At 37.2% G+C, this 22112-nt stretch overlaps 1 long non-coding RNA gene across 3 annotated transcripts; it reads right to left on the reverse strand.

The window, feature by feature from the left end:
- Window positions 1-293: 293 nt before the first annotated feature.
- On the reverse strand, window positions 294-17741 carry LOC104240864 (uncharacterized). Of its 3 annotated transcripts, XR_011405559.1 has the most exons (4): window positions 17421-17741; window positions 17204-17281; window positions 3031-3166; window positions 294-1420 (listed from the first exon to the last, which is right to left on the reverse strand). It is a non-coding gene; the product is annotated as an uncharacterized lncRNA (long non-coding RNA). The 3 variants fall into 3 exon arrangements; XR_714554.2 differs by lacking the exon at window positions 17204-17281 and having other exon boundaries at window positions 294-577; XR_011405558.1 differs by lacking the exon at window positions 17204-17281.
- Window positions 17742-22112: the final 4371 nt, after the last annotated feature.

A 22112-nucleotide genomic window follows, 5' to 3' on the forward strand; every position in this document is an offset into this window, starting at 1 on the left:
GACAGGAAGGAATAAATTTGAAGTTTTTTTTTTCCTAACTCTGTTGCCTTTGGGGGATAAATACAGACGTCTCCATACCGATCCCTCAGACTCTACTAAGCTTTTCTATGAACTATGAGACCCATGTAACCTAGAGCTTTGATACCAACTTGTCACGACCCGGATTTCTCGCCCTCGGGAGTCATGATGGCGCCTACTAATGTGAGTTAGGCAAGCTGACTATTTGAACAATTTACCTTTTTCCCATTTTAAATCCTTTAATAATTATAAGCAATAATTTAAAGACGGTGGAATTTATGACAAGCGGAAGAAAAACAATAAAACTACTGAGTATATCCAATACAACTATTTAAACAAGACTACCTAGAACTAGAGTCACAGGTTCACAGACGGTCTAAGAATACTACAAACAAGGTCTGAATGAAATACATAAGTCTATCTCTGATAAGTAAAAACAGTAAGAGAAAAGATAGAAGGAGATGCCAAGGCCCACGGACGAATGCAGGACTACCTCGGGTCGCCTGCGTGTACTGAAGATAGCACCCTCACTACGGTCCAAACGCTCTGGTATCAATATCTACACACAGTGCAGAGTGCAGTATCAGCATAACCGACCCCATGTGCTGTTAAGTGCCTAGCCTAACCTCGGCGAAGTAGTGATGAGGCTAGGACCAGACTACCAAATAAACCTGTGCAGTTAAATCATATACAGCGGAAATAAAAGTAGATGATTACAGCTAAAGTTGAGCGGGGGAAACATGTTGCGGGGAGTAACAGGTAACAACATAACGACAGTAAAGAAATATAAGGAATGCCATAAATCAATTTCCAGCAAAGATAAAGGAAATAGAAGAACAGGTGCACATGTAATACCGTTGCAGGCGTGCAACCCGCTCCCATTTCATATACTACCGTTGCAGGCATGCAGCCCGCTCCCATTTCATATATTACCGTTGCAGGCTTGCAACCCGCTCCCATTTTATTTATCAACACCAATCATAAAGGAATTCCGGCAAGGGAACAATAGCAATATAACAACATCCCGGCAAGGGAACAATAATATTACAACAACATCCCGGCAAGGGAACAATAATATGACAATAACATCTCGGCAAGGGAACAATAATGATAATAACATCATGGCAAGGGAACAATAATGATAATCCTCATATGAAGTGCAATAAACCACAACGTGTCATAACAATTACAATACAACACTCACGGGCATGCTTGAAACCTACGTATAGATACTCATCACCATGCCTATACGTCGTACTCCACAGTTACCACGTAGCAAATAAGACACGACTCCTAATCCCTCAAGCTAAGGTTAGACCAAACACTTACCTCGAACTTCCATTGCCAACTCAAGCATCAAACACCTCTTTTCCTTTTGAATTTGGCTCCAACTCAATTGTATCTAGACATAATCGACTTGATAACATCAATAAATGCTAAACAATCCAATCTCAATGCTTAATTATAGATTTCCTATCATTCTTCCCAAAAAGTCAAAAATCAACCCCGAGCCCGCTTGGTCAAAACACGAGGTTTGGACCAAAAGCCGATCACCCATTCAACCACGAGCTCGAAAATGTAATTAGTTCCAAAATCTGACCCCAAAATGAGGTTTAAATCCCAATTATACAAAAAGCCCTAACTCTACCCAAATCCCTAATTTTCTACCCTTAAGAACATGATTTAGGCCTAGAAATCTAATGGGTATTAAGGGAAATTGAAGAAAATGAATCTAAGATTACATACCTATGGATTTGTGGTGAAGTTCTCTTTCAAAAATCGCCCAATTTGGAGTTTGGAAGAAGAAGTTATGAAATTTGGGTTAAATCCCGTTTGTTCTGTTACTGTTTAAAAATGACTAGGCATGTCTTCATCGCGTTCGCGATAGCGCGACAGGCCTGCCGCGTCGCGTTCGCGATGGGTCAGGCCCAGCTGATCATCGCATTCGTGTTTGACGGCTCGCGTTTGCGGAGCTTCAGCTCCTAGAGCCTTCGCGTTCGCGGTTAGATGGTGGCGTTCGCGTAGAACAAATGTGAAACCCCCCCCCAAGCCTTTAACCTTATGCGTTCGTGAGTGCCTGGACGCGTTCACGAAGGGTACTCCCCCCACAGCCTCGCGTTTGCATCCCAAGCTCCGCGTTCGCGAAGAACAAACAGGCACCTGAGGAAATTGCCTTACACGTTCGCGTGGAACCACACGAACGAGAAGAACAAACCATCTGTGCACCTGAGACAGCAAAAACCTGCAATTTTTCCTAAGTTCAAAACCTTCTTAAACCCATCCGAAACTCACCCGAGCCCTCGGGGCTCCAAACCAAACATGCATACTAACTCAAAAACTTCATATGAACTTATCCGTACGATCAAATCACCAAAATAACCTCTTAAATAACGAATTTAGCATAGAAATCTAAGAAAAATCTCAAAACTTTCAAAGTATCAATCTTCACAACTACGGGTCCGAATCACCTCAAACGACTTCCGTTTCTTACCAAATTTCACGGACTCATCTTAAATCACATATAAGACCTGTATCGGGCTCCAGAACCAAAATACAGGCCCGATACCATCAAGTTTTAAACACATTTCATTTCTAAAAACTCATAAATATTCTAGAAAATAATTTTTTTTTAAAAATTCATTTTTCGGGCTTGGGACCTCGTAATTCGATTCCGGGCATACGTCCAAGTCCCATATTTTATTACGGACCCTCCGAGATCATCAAATCACGGGTCCGAGTCCATTTACCCAAAATGTTGACCGAAGTCAACTTAAATTCATTTTAAAGTGAAAATTTATTATTTTTCACAGATTTCCACATAATGGCTTTCCGGCTACGCGCCCGGACTATGCACGCAAATCAAGGTGATGCTGAAAGAGGTTTTTACGGCCTCGGAACACAGAATTTATTTTTAAAACAAGTGGTGACCCATCACACACTATCTAAAATGAACCTCTGTCTACAAAGCCTCTAAGGTTATTTGACTTCAAATTGGACAGGATATCGGCCTACCTATAAGTCTGTAGCAAAACACTATCACGATGACTCATAGACTCGGCTGCACTCCGAATGAGGTGGAGTTTTACCGATCCTTTGCTGAATGTTGACCTCATCTACTATGAGGGCTCGTCAAACCAATTGTCTATACCTGCATGCATAAATGCAGCATCCCCAGCAAAAGGACGTCAGTACAAATAATGTGCTGGTATGTAAGGCATGTAAATCAGTATATAAAGAACATGGAAGAAACATGGAGTAAAGGACTCAACCTGTAAGTCTGAATAGCTCTGTAAATCATAAAATATTTATAATGTCATGTATATGCGTATGAATGTCATGTCGTGCATAGGTACATGTGTTCATAACATAATCAAGCCTCTGAGGGCATCCCATCATATCATCTCGGCCACTGTGGGCAAATCATCAACGTATACCAGCTGATCAAGTGATGGTGCATATATAACGCCATAACATTTCCCATATCCCATATATATACGCGTATATAATGCCATAACATCATCATGCCTCTAAGGGCATCCCATCATATCATCTCGGCCACTGTTGACAAATCATCAATGTATACCAACCGATCAAGTGGTGGCGCGTATATAACGCAATAACTTTTTCCATATCTCATATACATATATATATATATACATACATATATATATATATATATATATATATATATATATATATATGCGTATATAATGCTATTTGGTCATGTGTCAATGTGCATGTATAAATGCATGAAATGCATATGAAATACGTTAATAAAATCTATCGGTACATCATAAGGCCATTATGCCTCTAAGTAATATCATGAAATAAACTTTACCAACTTACGTACATTTTGAGACCCATGAATAGATGATATAATAATAAGACACATGAGAATTTAAGAACACATGCGCCTCTAATACTTCTATGAATAGAGTCATTTTTGAAAGTTGTGCATTTGCTCGTTTTGCTCATGTCGTATAGATCATGCCAAAAGAAAGAAGGGATAGCTTTAACATACTTGATTTTTCTGTTGTCCTTACAGAATTTTATTTCACTTTATAAGTAAATCCCAACTGTTCATTAACCTTCTAACTGCAAACCCTTAAGGATAGTCATTGATTCGAAAACCCTTCATTCCATATTTAATATTGATCGCCTCCTACCGCAAATAGCCTTGATCATTCTCAAACAACCATATTCATTTAAACAGGAAGCTCTTATTTCATAAATACTCACTTTGCATCAAATCAAATTGAAGCCTTTCTTGGCATCCCTTTGTAGACGTCTTCACTACAAGAAATTGACTTAGTGGAACTCCTAATGCTAGTGTTTCAGCAAGTGTATAAAAATAAAAGGAAAGATCTTCACTACATGAAAAGGAACAATCTTTTCAATTGGCCAACAATTCAACCATGCAAAAGTTAACCTTAATACCTTGTAAGGAGAAATTCGGTGGATAAAATATTAACAAAACATAACCAATTATAAAGAATAATAAATAAACTATAGAAGTCCCAAATAGTTGCTTCCACCTACTATCCCTTTTCTAAGTTTTATCTTAATTCATGTCACCTAGCTTAATGAATGTAAGAGTCACAATGTTTCTAAGGCAAAAGTTGCCACGTGAGGGTATTTATCTTTATCCAAAGAGTTTTAATTAATCTCCCACTAAAAGCTATTAATTACCCAATTATCCACATAATTAAGAATTATCTCAAATTACATAAAATACTATCCACTTTTATCACACTTTATATACCCTACTATCATGGTCATGAGGTACCATATAGAACAAATACATACGCTATTATTTCATTAAAATACCCATATAAAAATATATATATTTTCTCAACTTATAATTTTCCTAATATCATACAAATAGTATAAATTTTCGTACGTTTAATTCTTAAAATGGTAAAAAGATAACCTTCTTTTCTTGTGCAAAAATAATTTCTATCTATACAATAAAGAAAATCTCATAAACTTTCTTATATTATGAGTATAATTTACCATATCCGAAAATAATAATAATGGTAACTATCCAAAATTATACTTATAAAAATTTTACTAAAATACTCGTCTTAAAAGAAAATACCACACTAACATAATATCTAATGGTATCAAGGTTGGTAAACTTACGGGGTCTTATAACAGCATAGTCACAAATCCTCTATAATCTCATGAATGGTCTTAATCTCTTCAAGATCATATGGATTACTAGACTTATCCTAATATTAAAGTACGAAGTGTAACAAGTACTGATGTATTTATATATTTGGCTCCAGTCGTTTGTTTATATATGTTTCATACATGGTTAAATATGCTAAAAACTATGGAGCATACATCTAATGATTTCTCTTTTTTGGACATGTACATCCATTTAGGCCAGCCGCATTGCATCTTTTAGGAGAGTCAAAAATCAGTTGTAGACGCATCTCTTTACTGCTGGGCCTACCTTCTTAAAGGCCCAATTACCATAGCCCAGTTTTCTTTCCCCCAATTCCCTTTATTATTGCCTCTTGCTTCGTTAATCTAGTTTATTGCTTCATTTACTACCTTGTTGCTTTGTCGCATCTTTGTTATCATATATATAACACTCATATATTAGATCACATGTTTTATTTTGTGCTTTAATGTCATATAAAACTTAGGCAAGCCCTAATGAACATATGACGAAAAGAATTCGTTAAGTAATTAATCCTTATTTAGCTAACTATAATTTGCTCAAATCGTTACTATGTTCTCACTCACCTTCCCTTTTCTTAAAAGATTTTTGAAGACTAGAACTTAGTAAAAACAGCAGCCTTATTTTCGAAAAAGAAGTCAAAACTATATTGCAAGCTTTATTATCAAGAGGAAAATCAGAATTTTGCAAAAATGAAGAACTGTCGCTTTAAAGGATTTTCAGCAAAATGATCTTTCTTTAAATCTTCAAATCAAGGTATATCATAGGCTCACTTTTACAAGAACCCTTTAGAATTACATGAACTCCATTCCTTAAATCAAGTGTTTTCATAACTCAACCCCTTTTCACGAGCTTTATAAAATATAGACCACTTACATATATATTTCAAAACTCTTTCAACATATCTTTAAACTCCTTTATAAATTCACACTCCTCTTAACTCTACATACCCCTTAGATATCTAGTAAGTTGTACTCTTTAATAGTAATTAAGTTGTTGGCCCAAGTACATGTGAAGTTTTGAAGACTGACAAAAGAACTCAGATATGGACTAGGTCCATCTTGTGAGCACAGTCATAATCAACCCAAACATGTGAGATGCACGTGAAGGAGATAAATTTAACTTATCAGAAGTAATATCTTCTGATCTGATCGAAAAGTTTGCATATTGGATAAGGAGAGAAAGACTCCTTACATGAAGAAAACGTTTAGGAAGAAGATAGTGTAAGAGTATGAGATCAACTAGAACTCTTCTATGATAGAAGAGTAGTATCTGAATCCCAGTCAATCTCTAATTACTAACCCATTAAATATCAGTGTTGTTCTCTTTTATAAGCAGAAGTTAAACTTAAATTGAGAGCAAAAGAGCAAGGCGATTTTGCAAGCAATTTATGTGTGATTCAAGTGTGCAATCCTGAAGCTACTTGAACGAGATAGAAGAACTAGTTCCAAGTGTCTATCTTTTATTCTAGTTCAATTGTAGTAGGTGATTTTACATTGTACCTTTCAGCTTTTATAGAAGCAATTGTATTAGGTACCTAGAGTATTCAAGTTAGAGTTAACTTGAAGTTATCGCAACAGTTGAGGTTGTGTACCACATCAATATTAGAGATGCTAGGTTTACAAAGAATTTTTGTAAATGCAGTTTTTGACTCAGTGAGTTTAGTGGAAGTTTGGGAAAATACTATTGAGTAGTAGGTCATGGTTTTTTCACCTTTTGAGCCAGGTGTTTTCCACGTAAAAATCTTTGTGTTCTTTATTTTCATTACTTATTATTCTGCAAACAGTAGGAGTTGGAACACATAGAAGAACCAGGCCCTTCTAAAATTAAGTTACGCAAAAATTGGGTACCACACAAATCACCCCCCCCCCCTCTTGTGTGGTATTGAAGCATAAAACATCAATTTGTATTAGAGCGGGTTATCCTTGAAGAGGTTAACACTTTAGGAAAATATCAAGATGAGTGCACCACCTGGAAACTGGGAAGGGCAGTCCACTGCTAGGCCTCCACTCTTTAATGGTCAGTACTATTCTTGGTGGAAGAACAGGATGAGAGATCACATCATAGGAAAAGACTAAAATAATCTAAGTTTTAAATTGATGCATGCAAGCATGCTACCTACTCTATGTTTTAAACTTATGAACTTTGGGACATAGCCATTGATGGTCCCTTGGCTACTACAAAGAAGAATGCTGAAGGAGTAGACGTGTCAAAGACAAAAGCTGATTGCACTGCTGAAGACTTGAAGAAATGGGAAACGAATACCAAGGCCAAGAAATGGCTTGTATGTGGACTGGGTCCAGACAAGTATAGTAGGATTCAAAGTTGTACCACTGTTAAGGAGATATGGGACACTTTACAAGTGGCTCATGAAGGAACTCCTCAAGTAAAGAGATCAAGAGGGAACACTGCTATATTCTCAATATGAGAATTTCACTATGAAGGAAGGAGAAACTATCCAGGAGATGTACACAAGGTTTACAACACTAACAAATGAACTTAAATCTCTTGGAAGAATTATCCTTGAAGAAGACAAGGTTGAGAAAATCTTGACAAGGGTCTTACCAGTGACTTTGGAAAGCAAAATCACTACTATTCAGGAATCAAAGAATATTGCTACTCTCAAATTGGATGAATTGATTAGAAATCTCACTGCCTATGAACTGAGAAGGCAAACCATGAAAATGGATGCACCCAAGAAGGAAAGGAGTTTGGTTCTCAGAATAGCTAAAGGTGCAGATCTGGAGGATGATGAAATGGCCATGATCACAAGGAATTTCAAAAAGTACCCAATGAGAGGAAAAGGTTCTTCAAGAGGTAAAACCTTCAACAAACCAAGGGCTCCTAAGAAACAGACCAACGAGGGTTGCTACAAATATGGAAAGACTGATCACATGATCAAGAATTGTCCTCAGTGGGAAATTGAATGGAAGAAGGAAAGGGCTGAATGAAGGAATAGGAAGAAGGAACAGGTTCAACCCAAGAGGAACAAAGGATCAACAAAGGCTACAGTTGTTGCTTGGGGAGAAACATCATATGAGGATTCAGAAGATGAAGCTGGAGATGAACAAGCACTTATGGCCATCGGAGAATCAGATGATAAACAAGAGGTAAGTGTGATTCATCTCAAAGACAAAATTAAATTTCTATCTAAAGAAAGGTTATCTGAACTATTGCTAGAGTTTATCAAAGAGTCTGAGATAATTAACAATGAGAAGGAATAGTTGTCTAGGGAGTGTGTGATCTTAAAAGCCAAGTGCAAAAATCTAGAATCTAGGGCTAATGAGAGTGACAGTAAAAATGTTGAGTTGAAGAACTAGGTTCTTGAACTCGACACCAGTGTCCTAGAACTTAGGTCTGAAAATTTAAAACTGAAATTAGGAACAGGTAAGAAGAAAGTTGATCACACACATCTCACCTTAAAAGAAAACCTAAGAAAAAAGAAAGATGAGTTGTACAAGAAAGATGAGCAGATAAGAGTCTTAAAAGAAGACCTAGGGAAGGTAAAGCATGAACTCGACAGAACTTGCAAATGGAATAAGGCTTCTGATGCACTATCCTGGCTACAAGAACATCACAATAGCAACAAGAGAGGACTTGGCTATGGGACCCAAGCACCTAAATGGGACCCCAAAAGTAAGTACATCACTCTTCCTGAAAACAAAATCTGCATACATTGTGGCAAGACTAGTCATTACAAAAATGAATGTAATGCAAAAGAAAAGGCCAGTCAAAAGAACAAAACCTTTATTCAAGAGAAAAATAGGTTGTCTGGGTAGGCTAAAAGGAATTTAATTCACCCCTTTGCCTATAGAAAGGGACCCAAACTAGTTTAGGTTCCTAAGACTAACCCCTAATTTCTTTTTACAGGTCCAAGTGAAGGGAAGTAGCCAAATATGGTACATGGATAGTGGCTGCTCAAAACATATGACTGGAAGCAAGAACCAATTCTTTTCACTTGAGGACTTAAAAGGAGGTAATGTCTCCTTTGGAAATAGGAAGAAAGGTGAGATTATTGGGGTTGGAAAGGTAGGTAAGACAGACTCACATTCCATTGAGAATGTCTACTTGATAGATAGCTTGAAATATAGCATAATCAGTGTATCATAACTGTGTGACAGAGGTAACTTTGTAACATTTACCTGTACCAAATGCGTTGTGATTAATCTTACCACTGACAAGATTGTTTTGTAGGGAAAAAGAGTTAACAATATTTACATTGTAGATTTGTCCACTCTTTCAGAAAATGAACTCACTTGCCTGAGTGTGTTGGAAAATGATCCCCTCATGTAGCACAAAAGACTTAGTCATGCAGGTCTGAATCAACTCAACAAATTAGTCTCCAAGGACCTGGTGATAGGGTTACCTAACATCAAGTTCAAGGAAGACAAAGTTTGTGAGGCTTGTGCAAGGGGGAGCAGGTAATATCATCCTTTAAAAGTAAGAAAATGGTAAGCACAACCAGGACGATGGAACCGGTTCATATGGATCTCTGTGGTCCAATGAGAACTTTGAGCAAAGGTGGTAAGAAATATGTGATGGTACTTGTTGATGATTACTCTAGGTTTACCTGGGTACTATTATTAACATCTAAGGATAAAGCATTTGACATGTTTACTGCCTTTGTTAGAAAAACTTAGAAACAGCTAGGTAATCAACTGCATCAATCAAGTCTGATCATAGAACTGAATTTAAAAATGCTAAGTTTGCCGAATTTTGTGATGAGCATGGTATAGATCATAATTTTTATGCCCCTAGGACTCCTCAACAAAATGGAGTAGTTGAAAGAAATAATATGACTCTTGAAGATATGGCTAGGACTATGCTTTTTTCTAGTAAACTGCCTCATAGCTTCTAGGCAGAGGCTGTAAATACCGCATGTTACATCATTAATAGATGCATGACTAGACCTCTTGTAGAGAAGACTCCCTATGAGTTACTTAAAGGGAGAAAACCAAATATATCGCATCTTAGGGCATTTGGATGCAAGTGTTTTGTGCACAATAATGGAAAGGACTCCCAAGGTAAGTTTGATCCCAGAAGTGATGAGGGGGTATTCTTGGGATATTAGCAAAGCTTATAAAGTTTTCAATAAAAGAACTTTGTGTGTAGAAGAAAGTTTACATGTAGTTTTTGATGAAACTAACATTCTTTCTGAGAGACAGGAGCATGAAGATGAAGCTATTGGGCTGGTAAAAGATTTGAGTGAAGTCTCAGCTCAAGCTGAAGTTGCACCAAAAGAAGGAACAGGTGATGGAACAGGTTCTTCCATCCAGAGCAACCTGACAGGGGGAACTCAACAAAGATGAACTGAAACCAATCACCTAAAGGAGCATGTTCATAACAATGTTCCTCAGCAACAAAACATGGGAGAAACATCAAGAAGAAATTAGTTGGTTGTGAAACCTCACAAGTATCAAAGTCTTATCCCATTGAGAACATAATCACTTATCCAAACTCTGGAGTTAAAACTAGATCACAATTAAAGAATCTGTATGCTTTTGATGCTTTCCTATCTCCTATTGAACCTAAAAATATTATTGAGGCTTTTCCAGATGCAGACTGGGTAAATGCAATGCAATATGAACTCAATCAGTTTGAGAGAAGTCAAGTTTGTCATCTAGTTCCAAGACCCAAGGACAAATTAGTAATTGGCACTAAATGGGTCTTCAAAAACAAGCTTGATAAAGATGGAACAGTTACAAGAAACAAGGCACGACTGGTGGTCCAAGGCTATAGCCAAGAGAAGGGTATAGATTATGATGAGACTTTTGCTCAAGTTGCAAGACTAGAGGCAATAAGACTCCTCATACCTTTTGCAGCACACATGGAATTCACTCTTTATCAGATGGATGTCAAAAGTGCCTTCCTAAATGGCTACCTAAAAGAAGAAGTGTTTGTTAAACAACCTCCAGGGTTTGAGGGCAAGGAGTGTTCGGAACTTGTGTACAAATTTGACAAGGCTCTCTATAGACTCAAGCAGGTTCCTAGAGCATGGTATGAACGATTGTCCAAATTCCTGCTTGAACATGGCTACAAAAGAGGTAAAATTGACAGTACTCTATTCCTGAGGGAAAAAGGTAAAGATCTTCTTTTGGTATAAATATATGTTGATGACATAATTTTTGGGGAAACCACTGACAAACTAAGTAAAGATTTTGCCAAATTAATGCGGAGTGAGTTTGAAATGAGTATGATGGGTGATCTTAACTTTTCCTTAGGCTTACAGATCAAACAAAGCCCAAATGGAACCATGATCCATCAGCAGAAATATGCAAAAGAGTTGATCAAAAAGTTTAAAATGGATGAATCAAAGGAAATGAACACTCCCATTGCAACACCTACTAAATTAGACATAGATGAACCTGGTTCATCTGTTGATCAGAAGTTGTATAAGGGTATGATTGGTTCACTTTGTATCTTACTGCCAGCAGACCTGACATAGTTTCCAGTGTAGGGCTTTGTGCTCGTTTTCAGGCTAATCCAAAGGAATCTCACTTGATTGTTGTCAAGAGGATACTGAGATATTTGAAAGGCACTACTGATCTGCGTCTTTGGTACCCTAAGCTAGTAATTTCAATCTAGTAGGGTATGTTGATGCTGACTATGCAGGTTTCCTTGTGGATAGGAAGAGCACCTCAGGTATGGCTAATTTTCTTGGTTCATGTCTTGTATCATGGGCCACTAAAAAGCATAATTCAGTGGCCTTGTCCACTGTTGAGGCTGAATATGTTGTTGTTGCCTCTTATTATACTCAATTGTTGTCGATCAAACAGCAGCTGATAGATTTTGGCATTGAAGTTGGTTGCATTCCTATCTTCTGTGATAACACTAGTGCTATAAGTATGACAAAGAACCTTGTTCACCATAAGAGGACTAAGCACATAGATGTTAGACACCACTTCTTAAGAGATAACTATGAGAAAGGATTGATCACCATAGAATTATGTGCTACTGATAAATAAATTGCTGACATTTTTACTAAAGCACTGAGTAGAGAAAACTTTGAAAGGAATAGGTTAGAATTAGGGATGATTAAGATCACCTAATGGGACCAGCTCAGAATGCACAATGAAAAAAAATAATGAAAAAAATTGAAAAAAGATTTGGCTAGGAAATCTGAACCTGTGTAAATATCTAGATTAATTTTTACTCAACTTCATACTGCAATTAGTATGCTCCTGTGACATGTGTTAATATGACTCACTGATCTCTTGCAAAATTTTCTCTATTATGGTTAATTGAGGCATGGTCAAGAGAATTCTAAATGAAGAACCTGGTCCATCAGTATTGGTTCATCTGATTGCTAAGGTATATTTTCTATACTCTGCACAATTAGAAATATAAATATTTAAATCATGAGAAGAAGTCCTACAATTGTTCAACTCCTTAGAAAATTCTATCTGTTTGTTTTTGAACCAGTTCTGTCAGCTTTAGAACTCTAACCACAAAATTTGCCTAAAATCTAGGGAAGCCTAACCGTTCATTCAAACCTGAAATTTTAGGTTGGTTAGACCTCTAATTGACCACTGCTAAAGCTGCCATTATACATTAAATGTGTATTTCTCTTTAAATACACATCATTACCTCTTGTCATCTTCATAATTCTAAACCATCAAAAACCCTTCTTCACTTTCAATTGCTTTTTTCTCCAAAGTTCTAACTCACTAATTCTCTCAAGAAATCAGCGATAATGACAAACCCACAAGACAACCCTGGAACTCCTCCACAACCCACTTCCTCTAATTCATCTACCTCTCCTCCACCTAGCACGACTCCCAAACCAAGGCTGAGAAGGGTAAAAATGCTTGCTCGAAAAATAGTAGCTTCTAATGATCTCTCAATTAAATTGAATGAGCAATTAAAGGTAAGTCAGACTCAAGACTCTAATTCTAACTCTGATTATGAGTCGTACAAATCTGCTAGTAAGGGGGAATGACCTGGGTCTTCTAACTCTGAGAAGGTTCAAGAATCCCCCTCTAAGGTAAATTCTTCTTTGACTGAGAATTTAGAAAATAGGTTTATTTTGGTTGGGCCTATCAGGGATGTGGAATTACCTGAGTTAAGACGGAGTGGAGGTAAAAAGAAATCTGAAAAAGAAAAAGAGAGAGAGGGTGAATGTGGTGACGAGACGGGAAAAGGGAAAAGAGTGGTTGATCATTCACCCACTGCTGATTTGTTTGTATCTGCTATTTTTGGGGTTGAACATGAAAATATTGAAAAGAGTGGCAAGAAGTCAGGGGGAAGTGGTTCTGGTGAAGCTGTTGAAGGGTTAGTTAACCTAAGTGCACAGGGAGATGAACCTGGTTCATCAACTGAAGAGAACCTAGCAGACCTGTTGAAAAGGGTAGGGGCAAGTTACGATCCAAAGAAAAGGAGAACTCCCACACCAAAAGCCCCCAGTGCTCCTAAACCCTCCAAGAAAAGAAAGGCATCATCTCCAACAACTACTGAAACTTCCTTGCCAAAGGGAAAAGCCACAAGAAGTAGGGTGAAATAGAGTGAGAGTGATCTACAAAAGGCTCTGGCTGAAAGTAAGAAGAAAATAATTTCTAAAGGAAAGGGTAAGTTTTCAGAGTCCTCAGAAGTTGTTGATATTGAGGAGATGGAACAGGTCCATCAGGAGGAAGTTACAATAGTAAAGGTTCAGACCCCCGAGCCGAAAAAGCCCAAGACTTCTTCCAAGAAGTCTTCCTCTGTGTTTGAGGCTGCTGAACCCTCATTGGCCAAGAGGACAAGGTCTACAGTGAAAAGTAAACAAGTTAGAGTTTCTGAAGAGGAGGAATAGAGTGGTGAAGAAGAAAGTGAGTCTAATGGTGAACAAGACAAGCTGACCAAGTTTGGTAAGAGAAAAATTTTGAAAGGTAGATTGTTGAAACACCTGGCATGGTCCTTCAGATGGATTGAAGGCTAGCTAGGAATGAGATTATTGAGTTCATGGCAAATGCAGAGGTTAAGGATGGCAGAGTTAGCATCTTGGTGAAAGGGGTTCACGTGACCTTTGATGGAAAGAAGCTAGGCGAGATCCTTGACATACCCTCTGAAGGGTTTGATGACTATACAAGGCAAAGGTGGCCATGTCTGGACTCCTTTCCTACTGCCCTTGAAATTACCAGGAGGTTCTATGATACTACAGATGTGAATGAGGCTAGGCCTGTTCAGAAGAGTGAAATAAGGCCACAGCACAAAGTCTTATTTGAATTTGTCAACAAGTGTTTGATGCCTCGATAGGAAAGGAGGCACACTGCTAACTACATGGACTTGGTGTTGATTGAGTGTCTTGAAAGAACAAGGCAGATCAACTGGCCTGCATTCATTATCAAGCTGCTAGATAGGGATATCAATGGCTCCAAGGCCTATGCCACTCCTTATGGGTTATTTTTGACTATTGTTCTTGACCGCTGCAAGGTGCCACTGAAGAAGTGGGAATGGCCTCAACCAAAGATCACTTTGGAATCAACACTTTGATTGACTGTGATTATGAGATCACTGCCATTCCCAATGAACTTGGTTCATCCAAGAAGACACCTATAAACAGCAAAGTCAGAGCCCTGGTGCAGGAGAGTGGAGCAAAAGATGCAGAGATAGCTAGGCTGAAGGCTCGCTTAGCTGAGGTTGAATCTGAGAGGGATGCTCTCAGAACTGAGCTCACTAAGGAAAAGAAGAAGAATGATGGGGTTCTTTAGAATATGCTGACCATTCTCCAAGCCCAAAACCAACCCTCTAGCTCTCCCAAGCCTTAGGAATATAATTCTAGCCTCTATCTCCCGAACCTGTCTAGTGCCTTCAATGACCCGGATTAGGGGTTTTTCTTTCTTTTTGCTCATGTTTTGAATGTTTTTGCTTTATGGTTGTGGATTGTGGTAGCAACATACCTTCTATCAATGATATCTACTGTTTTTGCTCTTATTCAATGTTAATCTTTCCTTGATAGTTTAAATATGTTTGCTCGATTATTGATGATTAATCCATGAGTGCACTTGCAGTTGCCCCAGTGGCCATGAGTACTTATTAAAATCTGGGACTCACACTTTGTATGCAACTTTTCGATGATTCCAAAAGGGGGAAGAAATATTGTGCTTTACATATTCTAAATAAGTGATATTTATAACCTAATTAACTTGGTCCTTGATGATAAGTGAATTTTCTAAATTTTGTATTGATGGTTAAGCTGAGTTCTTACATGATCCAAGTAAGTAAAAAGCACAGAGTTTGTCATCATCAAAAAGGGGGAATTTTTTGGCCCAAGTACAGGTGAAGTTTTGAAGACTGACAAAAGAACTCAGATATGGACCAGGTCCATCTTGTGAAGCACAATCATGATCAACCCAAACATGTGAGATGCACGTGAAAGAGATAAATCTAACTTATCAGAAATAATATCTCCAGATCTCATCGAAAAGGTTGCATATTGGATAAGGAGAGAAAGAGTCCTTACCTGAAGAGAACACAGTTTAGGAAGAAGATAGTGTTAGAGTATAAGATCAACTAGAACTCTTCTACAATAGAAGAGTAGTATCTGAATCCCAGTCAATCTCTAATTATTAACCCATTAAATATCAGTGTTGTTCTCTTTTACAGGTAATGCACATAAGAAGAAGTTAAACTTAAATTGAGAGCAAACGAGCAAGGCGATTTTGCAAGCAATTTATGTGTGATTCAAGTGTGCAATCCTGAAGCTAATTGAACGAGATAGAAGAACCAGTTCCAAGTGTTTATCTTTTATTCTAATTTAATCGTAGTAGGTAATTTTACATTGTACTTTTCAGCTTTTATAAAAGCAATTGTATTAGGTACCTAGAGTGTTCAAGTTAGAGTTAACTTAAAGTTGTCGCAGCAGTTGAGGCTATGTGCCATAACAGTATTAGAGTTAATCCTAGGTTTACAAAGAGTTTTTGTAAATGCAGTTTTTGGCTTAGTGATTTTAGTGGAAGTTTGGAAAAATTCTACTGAGAAGTAGGTCGTGATTTTTTCACCTTTTGAGCCAGGTGTTTTCCACGTAAAAATCTATGTGTTCTTTATTTTCTTTACTTATTATTCCACAAACAGTAGGAGTTGGAACACATAGAAGAACCAGGTCCTTCTATAATTCAGTTAAGCGAAAATTGGGTACCACACAAATCACTCCCTCCCCCCTCTTGTGTGGTATTGAAGTATAAAACATCATAAGCATAGTACAAATAGCATACCTCTTAAAATTAGTCTAAGTCATATGGAGCTACCTTAGGTAGATTTTAAGGGGTCCCTAACACCTCCCCTTAGAAGAACAAGAACCCTTACCCATAATCTCACCGGTTAGCAGACCAATACTAAATATAAATTAATAATTTAATAGGTACCCTAGTATACCTTTAAATATAAGGTGGCGACTCTCTTTTATCAACAACAGAGAAACCACAAGTTGAATCTTATTTTGTCTAGTGCAAAATAGGGTACAACAATCACCATATGTGGTTTTGAGATGAGAGTGGACTTTCTATTATTGGATATGGTGGATTTTAATGTGATCTTGGGTATGTATTGGCTGCCTCCATACAATGTTATTCTTAATTGTCATGTTAAGACCGTGACATTGGTTATGTCAGGGTTGCCGAAGATGGAGTGGAATGGTTCTCTATGTTGCACTCCTAGCAGAGTTATCTAATTCTTGAAGGCTCAACGGATGGTTGGAAAAAAATGTTTAGTGTATCTAGCCTTCGCCAGAGATGTTAGTGTTGATACTCCTACTCTCTAGTCAGTTCCAGTAATGAGGGAGTTTCCGGATGTGTTTCTTGCAGACCTACCGGATATGAATCCTCTCAATAAGATACGATGGAAGTATACGGAAGGATGTAACACCTATTGAGACACGAGCTCTACAATATGCATTTCTCGTATAAGATTCATCTGACTCATACTTACTACAGATTCATGCAAATGAAAGAGGCACTGACTACACAAGAATTTGCAAAAATAAGAGGAAACCAACGGAACCCAAAGAGAGGAAAAAAAACATACTCTGTACAACAAGCTACATTAAGTTGTTTTCTTTTCCTTCGTTCTTTTTTCATATAAATTATCGGAACAACCTGAAAACTAAGCACATGTTTTTAGTTTTCACTTTTCAAGATTAAAGTAAAAATTACTTTAAGCAGAAAAAATAGAAGGAAAAAAAGAATGCTTAGATGAAAGAGAGAAAAAGTTAGAAATACCCAAAAAAAATACGAAATAATACCTGTGAACAAAGTCCTTAAAATTTCTCCTCTTTCACGCAGCAAATTGGAGTTCTTAATGGAAGAAGAAGTATAAAAGCAAAAGAAGAGATAAAAGAACATATCAATGCAATGACATAGAATAAGAACAAATCAATAAAAAATAAAAAGAAGAAACCTCGGTCGCAGAACTGCTCCCCTTTTTTCTCTACAAATTAATTGTTCTCTGGAACTCTCCCCTTTGAGTAAAGAATAGTTAGAAAGAGATTGATGTGGAGAAAGTGGAGAAAGCAAAGTAACGGACTTGGAAGATGAAAAAGGAGAAAAACAAAGATCATAAGAGTTGGAATACATCTTATCAAATGGACCACGTGTTTGTCATCTGAAGCAATTGAAATGTAAAATGGAGCTTTTCAAATGACAGCTGGTTTTTCTGAAAAAAGAATCACAACACGTGTTAATAGAAATGGAGAAAAGATATCATTCCCCAATAAAAGAGCATCAAGTGCATATACAAGTAACTTAACTTTCTATACAATTTGGAACTGCAGAGTTCGTACTCCTTGACCATTTATATATAGTAGTAATTTTCATTGTATAATAATACTTTAAATTAACTTGTCTTATAAACTTACACATTAAGCTTAAGTAAGTCTAACAAATTCAAAATAAACCAAATTGTCTCAAATCAACTTAAATACGAATTCCTGTAGGACGCACAAGACAACCCGTAATATGCCTCCTTAAACCAGTTGTGCCCTCCCACTTTCGATGAATATTAAAGAGTCGACCATGGTTCTTGCACTCTACTTTGCGAACTTCTTCATTTTTTTCTACCACCTCAAAGTATTCCCAAATATGTGAACGCACTCTAGAAGCACAGGGCATGATTTAAGTTGAATCTAACAAAAATGGTAACCACACTTCACTTGATAATTGTAATTTTGTATTGGCTACCATATATAATTGATAAAACTTGAATTATTAATTAATTGAGAACTTGAGAGCAATAAGCAATTCAATAATCAAAAGGGAATTTAGAGAGAATTAGAGTAGAAGAAGAGAGCAAGTTGTGAAAAAAATAAAGAAGAGGGGGGCTATTTATAGTTATTAAAAGGTTAACAATATAATTTATCAATTAAGGGGTGGAGGGGCTATTTTAGTAACGAGATGGGCCGAAATGGCTAAAAGTGCAAAAAATAGCCATTGCCCAACGGTCAGTTTTGATTTTGACCGTTGGCAACGGTCAGATTTAAAAACAAAAAAATTACAACATAAACCGGGCTGGACCGAGTTGGAAGGGTTAGCTGGCTAGCCGGGTTTCGGTGCACCGGTAGCAAAAAAAAGGCCTGACCCCATCCGGCACAACCCCCTATCCTAGCCAACCCGTCCCAGTCCCAGTCCCACCCCTTAACGAACCAGGTCGAACCGGGTTGTTAGTGGGCCAACCGGGCTCGATTAACACCTTTAGCATAGTAAAAATTGCACGGGGCGCCCTATTTGGTCGCCCCCATTTAACCTATACTTATTTTTTTTAAAACTTTTAACTTGTACCCACTTTTTAAATAACTCCAGCCCCCTTTCTCCTCATTTGTTTCCTTCTTCTTCTTCTTCTTCTTTCTTCTGTTGTTGTTGGTGCAGATTATTTAAAAACAAATTATAATTGTTGCGTCAGTAAGATACAGAGTAGCGGTCTGGACCGCTGAACATAGAGATATCGAAAATACGTTATCCAGCATTAATAGCAAGTTACAGAGTTTTATTTAACAAACACTATATACAACACTAGTTGGTTTGTCTAATCTACAAAGATTATTGCCGCTACCCCAAAGATTTTAACAAACTAGCAAGTTATTTGATGGATGGATCCCCGGTTTATTTGAGCAGATCCTACTCTAAAGCGAGCTTCCAAATAATTCGACAGTTAAAAAACAAAAACTTCAGCTCTAGAGCTGAAGTTTGCCAGTTACAAAATAAAAACTTCAGCTCTAGAGTTGAACTTCAGGCCCGACTACTAGAATGCTGAAGTTTTGCGTGATTGCCTTTGTTACTTCAACCCCGTATGTTGAAGTTATGCGAAAAACGGGTACGCTTGCAATTTTTTTTGCAAAGCGGACACAAGTTAAAACGTGACACAAAAAACGGGTGTAGATGCAAATGCCCCTTTAGCATATGTAACACAAACTTCATAATTAGACCCATACAATCATTATTATCATAATCAAGCCAAAGGTATTTTTGTAATAGAAACATCAGTGTTCAATTGATCATAAAATGTAAGCAATATCGCAAGTCATCAAATTCTAGGTACATCTTTATGCCCAAAGAAGTTAAAAATGAGGGGGGGAAATATACGTCTTCATATACACAATGTTTATTTCAAACTGCACTTGTTCTCCAAATTGAGCCTTCTTCAGGCACTTTATGAGCAGACGTTGCAACAAGGAAAAAGCTTGGCATCTACAGATCTACTCATTTCTTCAGAATAACATCTTTCATAGTCAGCAATGCAGGAGAAATCTGCAATAACTTGTTAATGTCATTATGTATTCTAAAAAACGAAAACCACAATTAAAACAGCAAAAAGAGGCACATAATAATCAGCCAACTGTCCACTTCCACTAAATCATGCTAAATTAGCTTTAACTGACCTAGTGCAAATTTTAAGGGGCACGTGGGGAAGTAAGAAAACTAGCTCTTCAGCATCATACTAACATTTACATAATTTTAGATAGAAGAATATACAAGATTATATGTTGTTAAGGTATTCAGATCATACAAACACTATATGTATAATAGGAATAGTTGTGCAATTGTGGAAATATTACCTGCATACGATATTCATCATTCATCTAAAATGAATTAAGAGAGTATAAAAAGTTGTGCAATCGTGGTAACATGAAAGAGATTGGTAACTTGTGTAGCTCACATAAACTCAAAATCATCTTCCAGACCATGATGACCCGTCAATAAGTGCTATAATGAAATGCAATGCAACATTGTGTAGCTCAACCACTATGTGAGCCGAAACTAAGAGAAACAAAACTAAACTAATAGCTATAAGAAAAAATCTGGATGTAACAAAGAAGTTATTATAGATACAGCAACTAGGAAAGGCAAATTTTGAATAGGAACTATAATAGGAATAGTTGTGCAATTGTGGAAACATATATATATATATATATATATATATATATATACCGTGGTGTCCGAATCAGCTTGCATGCAGCTCGACTCATTCTTCCCACCGGCAACATGTACCAAGCAACTATGTCCAAAAAGGCAATACCATATTGAGATGAGTATAAACGATATTCAGTATATAGAAGGTAGTCAGGTTAGGCAATCAGGCTACGCGTGGTGTACTCAATTTTAAAATAACAACATAATGAATCCCAAGATACTTATCAAAGGAACATCTCCGACAACTTTTTCAGATAGGTAAACACAAGGCTTAAAAAAGTTGCCAAACATCATTATTCCCTCAGACAATCCTGAACAAATGTAATTCAATCCAAGAGCATATAAGTTGCTTCACCTAGAATAAGTGAGTCAGTTCAATTCAGAAAGGGACATGATGTCAAAATATCAGTGCTTATTTATCGACACACTCCAAACTATCATTTATAATAGAGCAAAAGCTCCCTGAATAAATATGCATCAAGAATTAATATCAAGCACAGTAACACTTTTAAAAGCGAAGGCATAAATAATAGTAACTTGTAAGAGCCTGTGCTACAACAACATAGAACTGATATTCAAGGTGAATATTAAGAAAATGCAGTTTCTGATGCTACTCAGAAACTCAGATTTCTTGAAGTTTCCACTTATCCTCTCTGGCTAGACAAAACATCTTGCTCTACGCATTAAATTTTTCTTTTTTCTTCTGCTTGCTTTGTAATTCTTCTTTACACGCCCATGCGAGGCTATAGTGAAGCATATCTGATTAAATAGCTCAAACTTCTAAAAACACTAATACTTTCTTCATTGGCCTGAACCTGATTTTATACAATTCTCCAAAATCATCCTTCACATCAAAAGAAAGTTGCCATAAAAATTTAACAATTAATTTCCAGCTTGTTCATGGAACGATTTTTTGTGTGAAATTGATGAATACTTCATGAGTATAATGGAACTAAAGCAAATACATAAGTTGGAGAAAATATTGCTAAACAGAGAAACAGAATTTTCATTATATCTACCTATAAGCTTGGAGAAGCCTTCAAATCAACGAAATTGAGCTCAATCTGAAACAAAAAGAAAAGGAAAATCAGGAAAGAAGATAAAAATTAAACAAATAAGTTTTTCTCAGAAATCGTGTACCTATCAGAAGGATGTTGAGAGAAGAGATAGAGGATGAGTGACATGCATACACTCACTTCATCTTCTTCTTCATAGTTGTTAGAGAGAGAAAGAGAGGCTTGGTCCTTCATCATTATCTTCTAAGAGACTAAGACTCAGCTGCTGTGAGGACCGCTGCATCATCCCTGCTGCAGCTATGATGACTCCATGTGTGTGGAGAGAGACAGTGATTGAGAAAGAGCAAGCGGAGGAGAGTGTTTGGTGGCTGCTATGCTGAAAGGCGGAGCTTGAATCGCAAAGAGAGGGATTAGGGTTAGGATTCTGTCGCTGCAGCTTAGCATAGTCGAAGGTATTTTGGGGAAAGAATCAGAGAGGGGGAAAAGGCCCCGTGGGAAGGATTTCGTAAAACAAAA

The sequence above is a fragment of the Nicotiana sylvestris genome, chromosome 2 (assembly GCF_000393655.2).
Source record: "Nicotiana sylvestris chromosome 2, ASM39365v2, whole genome shotgun sequence".
Classification (NCBI taxonomy): domain Eukaryota; kingdom Viridiplantae; phylum Streptophyta; class Magnoliopsida; order Solanales; family Solanaceae; genus Nicotiana; species Nicotiana sylvestris.